This window comes from Lissotriton helveticus, chromosome 1_1 (genome assembly GCF_964261635.1).
Source record: "Lissotriton helveticus chromosome 1_1, aLisHel1.1, whole genome shotgun sequence".
NCBI lineage: Eukaryota > Metazoa > Chordata > Amphibia > Caudata > Salamandridae > Lissotriton > Lissotriton helveticus.
This window is the reverse complement of record NC_136057.1, coordinates 1881664676-1881675183: the sequence shown is the minus strand read 5'-3', so window position 1 is coordinate 1881675183 and position 10508 is coordinate 1881664676. Positions and strand designations below refer to the sequence as shown.

At 45.8% G+C, this 10508-nt stretch overlaps 1 protein-coding gene across 1 annotated transcript in view; it reads left to right on the top strand.

Annotated features, from left to right (window-relative positions):
* Positions 1-1083: 1083 nt before the first annotated feature.
* ANKRD45 (ankyrin repeat domain 45) overlaps positions 1084-10508 on the top strand; it is a 502291-nt gene continuing 492866 nt past the window's right edge. Inside the window, exon 1 of the mRNA XM_078642319.1 lies at positions 1084-1140. The gene's annotated coding sequence lies outside the window, so the exon portion shown is untranslated. The remainder of the gene's footprint in view (positions 1141-10508) is intronic.

Here is a 10508-nt window from a genome sequence, read left to right as displayed (position 1 = left end):
TTACGTGAAGCACTTTCTGACTTTTCTCACACTTTTTCTCTCTGTGGTGGGGTGAGATCTGTTGGAGATGATTCTTAATTCTTAATTGAGGAACACTTAGTGGTAGGCATGACTAGATAATTCAGCATATCCTTACCTGTGGAGTATTTAAATGCCCATCATATATAACTTATAAAGGATATGCTGTGTTCTAGATAACAAGGTCTTTTGTGTACTAATTCTACGGGTGGAGGCCGACCTGGTTTGATTCCCTCTTTTGCTCCTTGTTTGTTCACTGACCTTGACAATGCAAACAACATGGCATTGATCCCGGCACTAGAGTCTTTGGCTGTCACAAGGCCCCATCCTCTAAAGCAACCCAATAGAAAGACTGTATCGATCATCTGGAAAACTACTTTGCTTCCCTTGACATATCAGAGAAACAGTGAAGGCTTTTTCTGCGGCACCTGGCAAAAAGGTGGGGCAGAGGCAGGACCACCTACACATATGTCACCCTCACAAATGTTATCACAGCTTACTTTTAAACATTTGCTACAAGAGGTTCCTTCTCTGGCAGACCTGCCAAAATCTGGAAGATTCAGTCAATGTTGTCTTCACCCACAGCAAAGAACTCACCAGCCTCTGCACCGTGCCCAATGAAAATGATGAAATCTGAGCCCATTATTTTACAAGGTTGCCTCTCGTTCAAGCTCAGGGAACACATCCTTCAAAACCCTAACATGCCAATGAAGCACATACTCGCGTTTCACCGATCGAAGAAACTATCCAAGGCCTGAGCCTCCCATTTGGAAACTGTCTTACAACAGTTGGTGAAAACTGAATTGATCAATGCAGTCTTCAAAGACACCTCAAGGGCCAAGCAAAGACCCAGCACAATACCAGCAAACGCACACTCGTGTTTGGTGGTGTGGAGGTCCATACCCACACCAGGGGGAATGCCCAGAAGCCGGGGCAAAGGTGTGTGGCAAGCTTAATTATTGTATGAAGAAATACTCCACTCTGACGACACTTCCGCGTCCGGGGGCAGAGCCAGCACCAGACGCGGAAGACGCCTTCCTTAGCGGGTGAGATAGACGCACGGCGACTAATGGAGCTTTGTAGCTGCCTTTTTAAAAAAATTGGTCTAACATCGATGAAGCGGTAAGCATCTCAAAACCCCTCTTTCTGTTCACAGCCTGGGACCCACGTGTCCGTTAACCCCCCCGAGGATACGAAATTCGTTACTCTGAAAGGTATTGTTTGCGTGAATGAAAGCGATTTGAATGTGTTTAAAAGTAAGATCATGCGAGATTATTTGAAACCACGCTATATAATACGAGCAGGGTTAAACTCACCTCTCACTGTCTTTGATTAACATCTGGTATCTGAATGTATACGATAGTAAGATAGCATCATGTGGAGACAGTATAAACCATGTGGTACAATACGAGTAAACTCACATTCGTAACCCACGTTTTCTAACCAACACCAACAGACTCACTATTACGGACCCAAGAAACATGGTATAATAGAAACCAAAACCTACACGGTTTTTTACCCCTTTGCCTTACAAACACGAGGTTAAATGACTCTCACGATTAATTTTCCTCACTGTGATTCGCCAACAATCCCAAAATATGCTAGCGCTGTTTTTAAAGAATTCAGATAAGCATAACTTGCTCGCACAGACAACTAAAATAGAATGAACATTAAACATGCCAAAGTACATTAGCCACAACAAATATGCAATGTGTTTATTTGTGATCTCTTTTTCAGGTTAAATGAACCTTCAAAGTAATTCACAGAGGGTGCATTGATAACCCTTGACATACTGAACAAAGGGTGTGAGTATTAATTTTAATTTTGTCTTTGTCCTGACGAATGCTCCACAGACCCGGCTGGGCCAAAAGGAGCAGAAACATGTTGACAGTCTTCTCTAAGTGATATACAAGGACCTAGTTACACGATCCGTCTTTATATCCAAAAACTTTTTAATAACAGACCGCATCCTTTTTCATAATAAAGTCTCTTCGGATGACGGTGGTTTTTTAATTCAAACCTTTCCATGTGGCGACACCTTTCTCTGGACACTACTACGCTACTCCAGAGTTGACCTCAGGCTTGAGGCTGGCATGTAACACAATAGATCACCCAATGACAAATGCCACAACGTTTATGTGGGGCGGAGAACCAAGATAAACCGCACTAAAACATAACGTTTATGAGGGTGATCTACATCACTGAACGTAACGTAGTTACAAGTGTCCTAGTCCACTTCTGATAATAAAGGTGTACTGCTCAAGCCAACAGTCAGCAAAACCAAGGCAGAATCAGATACGGGTGGTTACCACCACGCCGGAACCCCAGGAGAGCAGTAATAATGACGTTGGTGATCAAGGGACAGTGCACATCATTCATGCAGTCAACCCTGGCTTTGAACATTCCTGTGCCACCCCCAGGTGCCAGCTCAGCCTCCAGGGTATCCTGGTCATGGCCATCATAGATACAGGAACCACAATCAACCTGATGGCCACTGAGGTATACAAGTCTATGCCAACACCGCCAGCTCATTAGCCCAGGAGAATAAGGGTCCAGGCTTTTGGGAACGTGACACTGCTACAAATTACAGGAGTATTCCATGCACATTTCAATCACTCAATGTGGTGCATTGTAAGCGTGCTACTCACCCATGAGGGACTCAAGGCGCTGCGGGTGGGTGGGTAGCTCTGTTCGAAGAAGAACCAGGTCTTGAGTGTCTTTCTGAAGATGTCCAGGGAAGGGGGAGCATCTGATGTCATTCGGGAGTTCATTCTAGGTCTTGGCTGCGATGTAGGAGAAGGTTCTTCCACCTGTTCTGGCTTTGCGGATCCGTGGGGTTTCGGCGAGGTCGGCGGATAGGAGGTTTCTCTTGGGTACATGGATGTAGATTCTTTCATTGAGGTATTGGGGTCTGGTGTTGTGGAGGCATCTGTAGGCTTGGGTGAGTATCTTGAAAATGATTCTCTCCTCGACGGGGAGCCAGTGGAGGTTGTGCAGGTGCTGGGTGATGTGTCGGGGATGCCGAGGACGAGCCTGGCAGCAGTGTTTTGTATGGTCTGGAGTTTGTGGAGCAGCGACTTTTTGATTCCGGCGTAGAGAGCATGCCGTAGTCATTTAGGTTATCACATCTCTAGCACAAGAGCTAAAGTGTATGTCTTGCAGGAAGTGATGGGGTTCGTCCTCAGCTACCACACAGTGCAAGATCTTGGCCTTGTACAGTTTGCCTTTTCCATGCACATTGCTGAGTTTGACGTGCTGCTGAAAGAATTTGCCCTGCTGTTCCAAGGAATCGGATGGTTAACGACCAAGTCGATGTACCTCCCTATGAACAAGTCAATCCAGCCATTCACCCTTCGCCAGCTGCGGGTTGTATTCTACCTCCACCCAAACGTCAAACAGGAGCTAAGACAACTCAAAGAGGAAGGAATTATCGAGAAAGTCATTGGGCCAACCCTCTGGGTGTCCCTACCCAAACAACCTGGAGCCATAAGGATATGTGTTGATATGAGGATACCCACCCTGGTTATTAACCCCTTCCACGCTCATGACGAGCTCAGCTCATCATGAGTTACGCCTGTCGTACGCTCATGACGAGCTGAGCTCGTCATGATACGCGGGTTTTAAAAAAAGTCAGCGCACAGCGGGAAAACCTGCAGCGCGCATGGGGTTAAATGACAGAGATATTTGACTCTCACAATCAATTATATCATCAGGGAACTAACAGGATCTAAATGGTTCTCCAAAATAGACCTGCAGGCGGGGAACCATCAAATACACCTTCACCCCGACACTCTAGACACATTTCTACTTTTCCACACAAGGGGCTATGGCAGTATAAGAGACTACATTTTGGTATCTCTAGCGACGCTGAATTATTCCAGAACATCATACAGGAAGTACATTTAGGGCTCCCTGGGATGTTGAATGTCAATGATGACATCATGGTGCACGTTCTGACCATCGAGAGTCAGCTGACACGGCTTAATCAGTCTGCCGCTGTCTACGAGTTCATGGCCTCACCCTCTACAAAGAGAAGTGCGAGTTCCTCCGGGAAGACAGTAGTTTCATTGGCTACCATTTTTCAAAAGATGTAATCGCCCCTGACCCAGAGAAAGTGAGAGACACACAAGAAGTTTCGGCCCACACATCAGTGAAAGGTGTCTGCATTTTTCTGGGCATGGTCACTAATTGTGGCTGTTTCATACAAAACCTTGCTAATCACACAACACCACGCCGAGAACTCACAAAAGGTTGGACCCCTTAGATCTGGGGTGAACTGAAAGTGATGATGTTCCAGAAAACCAAGGCAGCACTATCTGGGGAGACTACACTCATTTACTTTGATCCCCGAAAAGCATCAGAACTGGTGGTGGATGTCAACCACACTGGTTTAGGAGCAGTGCTAACTCAGTGCCAGGTGGGAGGAGAATGGGCCTCATTGGGGTGCGCAAGCCACACACTGACCCTAACCAAACAACGGTACTCACAGATCGAGAAAGAGGCTATTGCGGTACACTGGGGATGCAAACACTTTCATTTATACCTGTATGGGAACCATTTTACAGTCCAAATGGACCATAAGCCACTCATTCCACTCTTCAAAGGATCTGCATCTAAACCCCCACTAAAAATTGAGAAGTGGATCCTAGAGTTACAAGAGTATAATTTCATCATCAAGTACAGACCAGGCACACACAACCCGGCTGACTTCCGGTCAAGACATGCTTGAATGAAGGCTGTGACGAAACGGAATCGGAAAGAGAATACGATGATGAGGTTCCGGCCAGCCCCCATTTCGAGAAGACCCAAGCCAATTGATGCATTGGAGAGAAACGCAGAGACAATTACACCCCCACTGACAAGAGGGGGATCCCACAGATACCATCTGTGAGCCAAACCCAAGCCCTCGCCAAATGTACAAGGACTATGTACCGGAATAAAGTAGCACCCGCGTACCTGAAGCACTATGTGACCAGTGAAGCATGTTCTAATGTATTTATTGCTCTGTTTTCTTTGTGTCTCTCTTTTGTTATCCCTGTGGGGAAGAGGATGTTTTCCTTAATGGTTGTAAAGATGTCTTTATTGTATTGTTTTTTTTGGTTAAGGTAAAAGAGCAATATAGTGTTGATCGATGTTCTGGCGGCCATGATGGGTGCCGTCAACTAGAGGGAGAGTCGACAGCCTCACCCCTAAAGGCAAAGACCATGGTTTGGCCTGGAGTGATGGCAGGGAAAATATCATAAAAGGCCCAGTGCCCAATCTAGGGTTCATGTTACACCACGACATCTGTGCAAGTGTCCGGTTGTGTGTACTTGCTCACGTGACCCCGGCTAGCCCACAACATTCACCATCTGCCACACTTATTTCCTGTTCTGCAGTTCTGCCTGTCCCTCCTCATGCAGCTTTCCTACTCCCACTCACGTCCATCCTGAATCTCTGCACCTTGCATGCCTCCTCCTGTGCTTCATTTGCCTCTCGCCTCTCTACCAGAAAATACCTCCATCTACTCTTGCTGTACTCCACACCTCTCACCTATAGTTTTGCGTTTATTGTTTCTCTTTTCCTGCAGCTCTCCCTGCCTTAGGTGCTCTTGCAAATCTCTATCCAGGCTTTCACTTCTGTAGCTCTCATTAACTTCTTGTCCATCTTCTTGTTCCTGTCCTTACACCATGAGCAGTTCTCCTGCTCCACAGAAACCTATTACCCAGCTAAGCCAAAACGTTCTTCCAAGATGGTGCACAATACCCATCATGCATAAAGGGAGGAACTAGTCATGACCACATTCTGTTCCTTTTATCTGCGCTGCAGACTCTTTACATAGCCAGTTAGAAATAAGCATGCTTTCCTTTTCCGAGACTGGCTTTAGAAGTCTCTAGGTACTGTTGGTCAAACCGCCTTGCTAAGCTGGCGTTTACAAGCCCTGTCTTTCTCTTGGGTGGCCCTAGTTAATTGAGTTGCCTGCCTGCTTTCGTCTGGACATTTCCTGACTCCAAGATACAGGCTCCTGCGAGAGCTTGGGCCGTGCTGTTTTGTATCTATAGTAATGTCTTGGAGTTAGGAAATGCACTCAGCGAGGTCAGATTGTTGGTGCATAATGGAGCCTGCAGGTACCTCCATGATTAACACCCTTCGTGTGTTGAACAATGAGGCAGTGCAGGCAGCTTTTAAAGCTAGAGAGCAAGATGGCCCTCCTGCTAAGATTGAGAGACTGAATGATGAGGACTCGCAGCTTGAGGAGCATGAGGATGATAAGTGGGTACATTTTGTACAGGGAGCTGAGCTCTCTACTTTATTCAAACACATTAGGGAGAATCTGTTCAATTCCATTGGAGGATGGAGTGGATGAGGATTTGTTTACTAAATATCAACGCCATGACCCAGAAGGGTTACCCCTGCATACTGCAGTATGCAAAGTACTATCACATAAATGTAAGGACTTTTTTTCCTCATTTACTCTCTATACAGTAACCTTTGGAGGGGTTCTCTGAGGAATTTCAGCCTTCAGTTAAGGTGGATAACCTTATGGCTGGGCTATCTTCGCATGACATGGTAGTCCCTGAGGACACACTCCTACCTGACCAAGTGGATAAGAAGGTGGAGGGTGCTGTCAAATGTACCTACTTTGCTTCTAATTTTTCTATCAGAATGACTGCCTACACTAATTATATGGTACAGTCCTTCTTGAAGGATTTTCAGTGTCTTAAACATATGTTGCATGAGGAGGGCAGATGCGTCATCCCTCTTGTAGGTGATGGAGCTTCAAGTCTGGTTCTTCTCAGACCTTTTGTTTGATAATCCGTGTGCCTCTGCAGCTGCTTCAGGAGCATCTATAGCAGTCAGGCCCCATATTTGAATGCGGTCCTGAAAAGCGGACGCCTCACAGAAATCAATCCTGATGAAATTAACCTTTGAAGGTTCCAAAATCTTTGGTCCCCAACCTGAAGATAGGGTGAAGCAGTTTGTGGAAAACAGAAAATCAATCACTCCAATTCGCCATTCTCCGAGGAATGGGGTGTTTGATTATGGGGGAGGGTTTTATTCTCCTAAGTCCAAGATTAACATCCAGCCCTTTTGAGGCAAGGGCAGTGGCCGTTGCACCCTTTGAGGAGACAAATCACGGTTCAATCTACAGCTGTCTCAACCCCAGCCACTCCTAAGCAATGACTATCTGTCCCTTTGAGTAGGAGGTCTTCGTTTCTTCAGTCACTGGTGACTTTCCATTCTAGATGCTTCGGTGGTTCCGGCATTGTCAACAGGGTATGGAATAGAGTCCTCCTCCCTTCCAGCTCAAACTTTCAGACCCCCATCCCCCGTCAAAGACTTCTGTAAAACAAGAAGCATTGTTGTCAGGAATCCAGTTGATTCTAGAGAAATGGACCATAACACCAGTACCTCCTTCAAAAAGCTGTCAGGGTTATGTGACATTCACAAGTCTCCTAAGAAGTATCTGTATTTTGGTGTGGGGGCAAATCATTACCAATTCCAGGTATTGCCTTTTTTCCTTTTTATCGGCACCCAGAGTTTGTACAAAGCTCTTGGCCCCACTGGTAAGTGTTCTTCATTATAAGGGCATTGAAGTTTATCCCTACCTGGATGATTGGCTTATTGTGTTTCCTTCTTTTCCTAAGATGATAAAACGTGTGCCGAAGGTCTGCAGTCTTCTGGTGGAATTCAGATTCCTGATCAGTCACAAGAAGTCCACGCTCCAACCCACTCGGACTCTGAAATTCATCTTGCCCTTTTCAGAATGGATTTGGAGAAGTTATTCCTTACACAGGAGAGTCAAATCCTATATCATCCAGCATCTGTCCTCTCTTCTGGCTGAATCCCACGCATTGGCTAATCTATGGCTGAGAAGCCAGGGAGAAATGGCATCAAAATGACAGCTTCTCCCATAGGCATGCCTCCAGTTGTACTCTCGGATCCATCATCTCCTGCGCCATTGAAATCTGGATCCCAGGATTACAAGACCCCATTTCGAATTACTCCAGTAATTAGTCTGTTCAGCAGTTCTTCAACTCGTAGTTACCCCAAAGATTCCTTCCTCAAGCAGGTTTTTCCTCCAATCGTCGCCATTGTGGTAAATGAAGATGCAGGGTAGCCAGTAGTAAGGTGATAACAGTATAAGGTTTATTCGTAATATAGCAGTCTCAGGTTACAGGTAAAGATGGTAGTAAGGAAGCCCCACCGGTAGCAGTATCCTTGCTTAAACGTGAATGAATTCAAGTCACTGCCATCAAAACAAGTAATGGTACTTTGCTTAGGAGTGCAGAGGAGATAGCGAGAGAGTTTTTATCCTTTTATACCTCTTTATATTATAAACCTCCCGCTCTGCAAAATGAAGTCATTATTGACTTCCTTAATACTTGTCAATTACCTCATATTTCTGACACTGATAGACTTGCTTTAGAAAACCCTATCGCCATTCAGGAAATAACCACAGCTATCAAAGCATTAAACTCCAATAAATCACCTGGTCCAGATGGTATTTCGGCAGAATTTTACAAATGTGTCCAAGACCAACTGTTAGAAATGGGGGCCTCTAGTTGGCAATGGTTGGCACCTTTGTCCTAATAGGGACCCTTCCTTCTAGTCAGGATAAGGGAGGTAAACTACTGAATAACCCCTGCTCACCCCCTTGGTAGCTTGGTACGAGCAGTCAGGCTTGTCTCAGTGGCAGTGTGTAAAGCATTTGCACATAACATACATTAATACAGTGAAAACACTACAAAAGGACACCACATCAGTTTTATAATCATAACCAATATTTATCTGTGCAAACAAGGCCAAAATGATAATAGATCAACATACAATAATCAAAAATATGTGCTTTGCAAGGATAACTTTAAAATGCAGTTACTTAAAGCTGGTAGCTCTGTCCGCGGCTACCTCGGTGCTGAAAACAACAGAATTCAACAGTTTTGGCCAACCTCGTCTGTGCGGGCCAGTTGTGGCAACCGTTGGTGTTGCGATGTGAAGCGTAGCGCTGTGCCGTGCCCTCAAGTCGCAGTGCAGGCAGCGGCTCGGTGACCGTCGTCCAACGGTGTTGGATGAGACCAGGGCTGCGGTGTTGAGTGAGGCGATGCTTGTTGTAGTGCTGACAGGTCACGGTGCAAGCATCAGTTCCAGTTGATGGGACCTGTGTCGTTTGGCCCAGACTGCGGTGTGAGACAGGGCAGTGCATCGAGTGACTTACGAGCGGTGTCCTCATTACACGTTGCAATCACGGGTGTCGAGGTCAGGGTGCAGCAACATCGTTGCTGAGACCAGGGCAGTGGAGTAAATTGAGGAAGTACGGAGTGTGGTGCCTACAGGTTGCGGTGCCAGCAGCGGCTCTGTGGCGGCGGCAGTCATTGTCATTGGTGAGACCAGGGTTACGGTGCAATGTGCGGCGGTACCTTCTGGGGTGACTTCAGGACAAGGGAGCCAGCAGCGGTGTGGGTAACGGTGTTGGCTGCTTTCCCCCTCTGTGGCAACTGATACCCACAGTTCCAGACGTGGAACCCAGTAGTAAGTGAAGTCTTTGCTGTCCCTGAGACTTCATGAACAGGAGGCAAGCAGCCCCTGAATGAGCGACGTGCACTCAGACCAATCACAACGCTGACTTAGTGGTGGGAGGCTGGCTGCCTGCTTCCTGTTCCGACCTGGAGTCGGACACAGGCAGCCAGGAGAGAAGACACGGGACCTGCTGGCAAGCTACGTTTTTTAAAGAAGCCTGCGCGACCCCCGTAACCCTCACCTGCGAGCCATGCCGGCCACTCACCTGCGAGCCATGCCGGCCATCCCTGAGGAAGTTTCAGTGCATTCACAGAATTCATTAGTGACTTTCAGTACACTTGCCGCGTAGAGTTGGAGGTACTTTAGCCCATATATAATCACCTGACCATAGAATTGTTGTTCTAGGCTATTTCTGATGCCAGCTGTGGCCTAGAAATAACCTGCTTATGGGCATACTGGAATTCTGATTTATTTTTGTGGATTATGATTATAAGTGGAATAGCATTTTAATTGCTGTACCTATCCAAGATAATTGAGTATTGTTTATGTATGATACATTTTTTGACTCTCTGATAATAATATATGGTGCTCAGGGAGGATCAAATTTGAGTTGATAGGACCCACATTCTTTGTGGATCATTGGGGCTGTCTGGTAACCACCCCCTTCCTTTCCCTTTTGAAGCACCCTTGTTAATTTGGCCATCAGCTATAACACTACCCCCATACTTAGTTGAGCGCCCCTACTAAAAGTGGTTACCAGGAATCTGCAATTGTTTCAAATGATATCAAGTGTCCATGATGATTTGAAGAAATTTGCAAGGTCCAAATGTTGTATTCAAAAATATTTTCTGTATTTATCAATGGTCATTAAAATCCAATATTAACAAATTTCATTGAGCCATTTATTGGCTCAATGAAATTTGTTAACATTGGATTTTAATGACCGACAATTGATCAATAAAGAAAATATTTTTGAATACAAAGACAACATT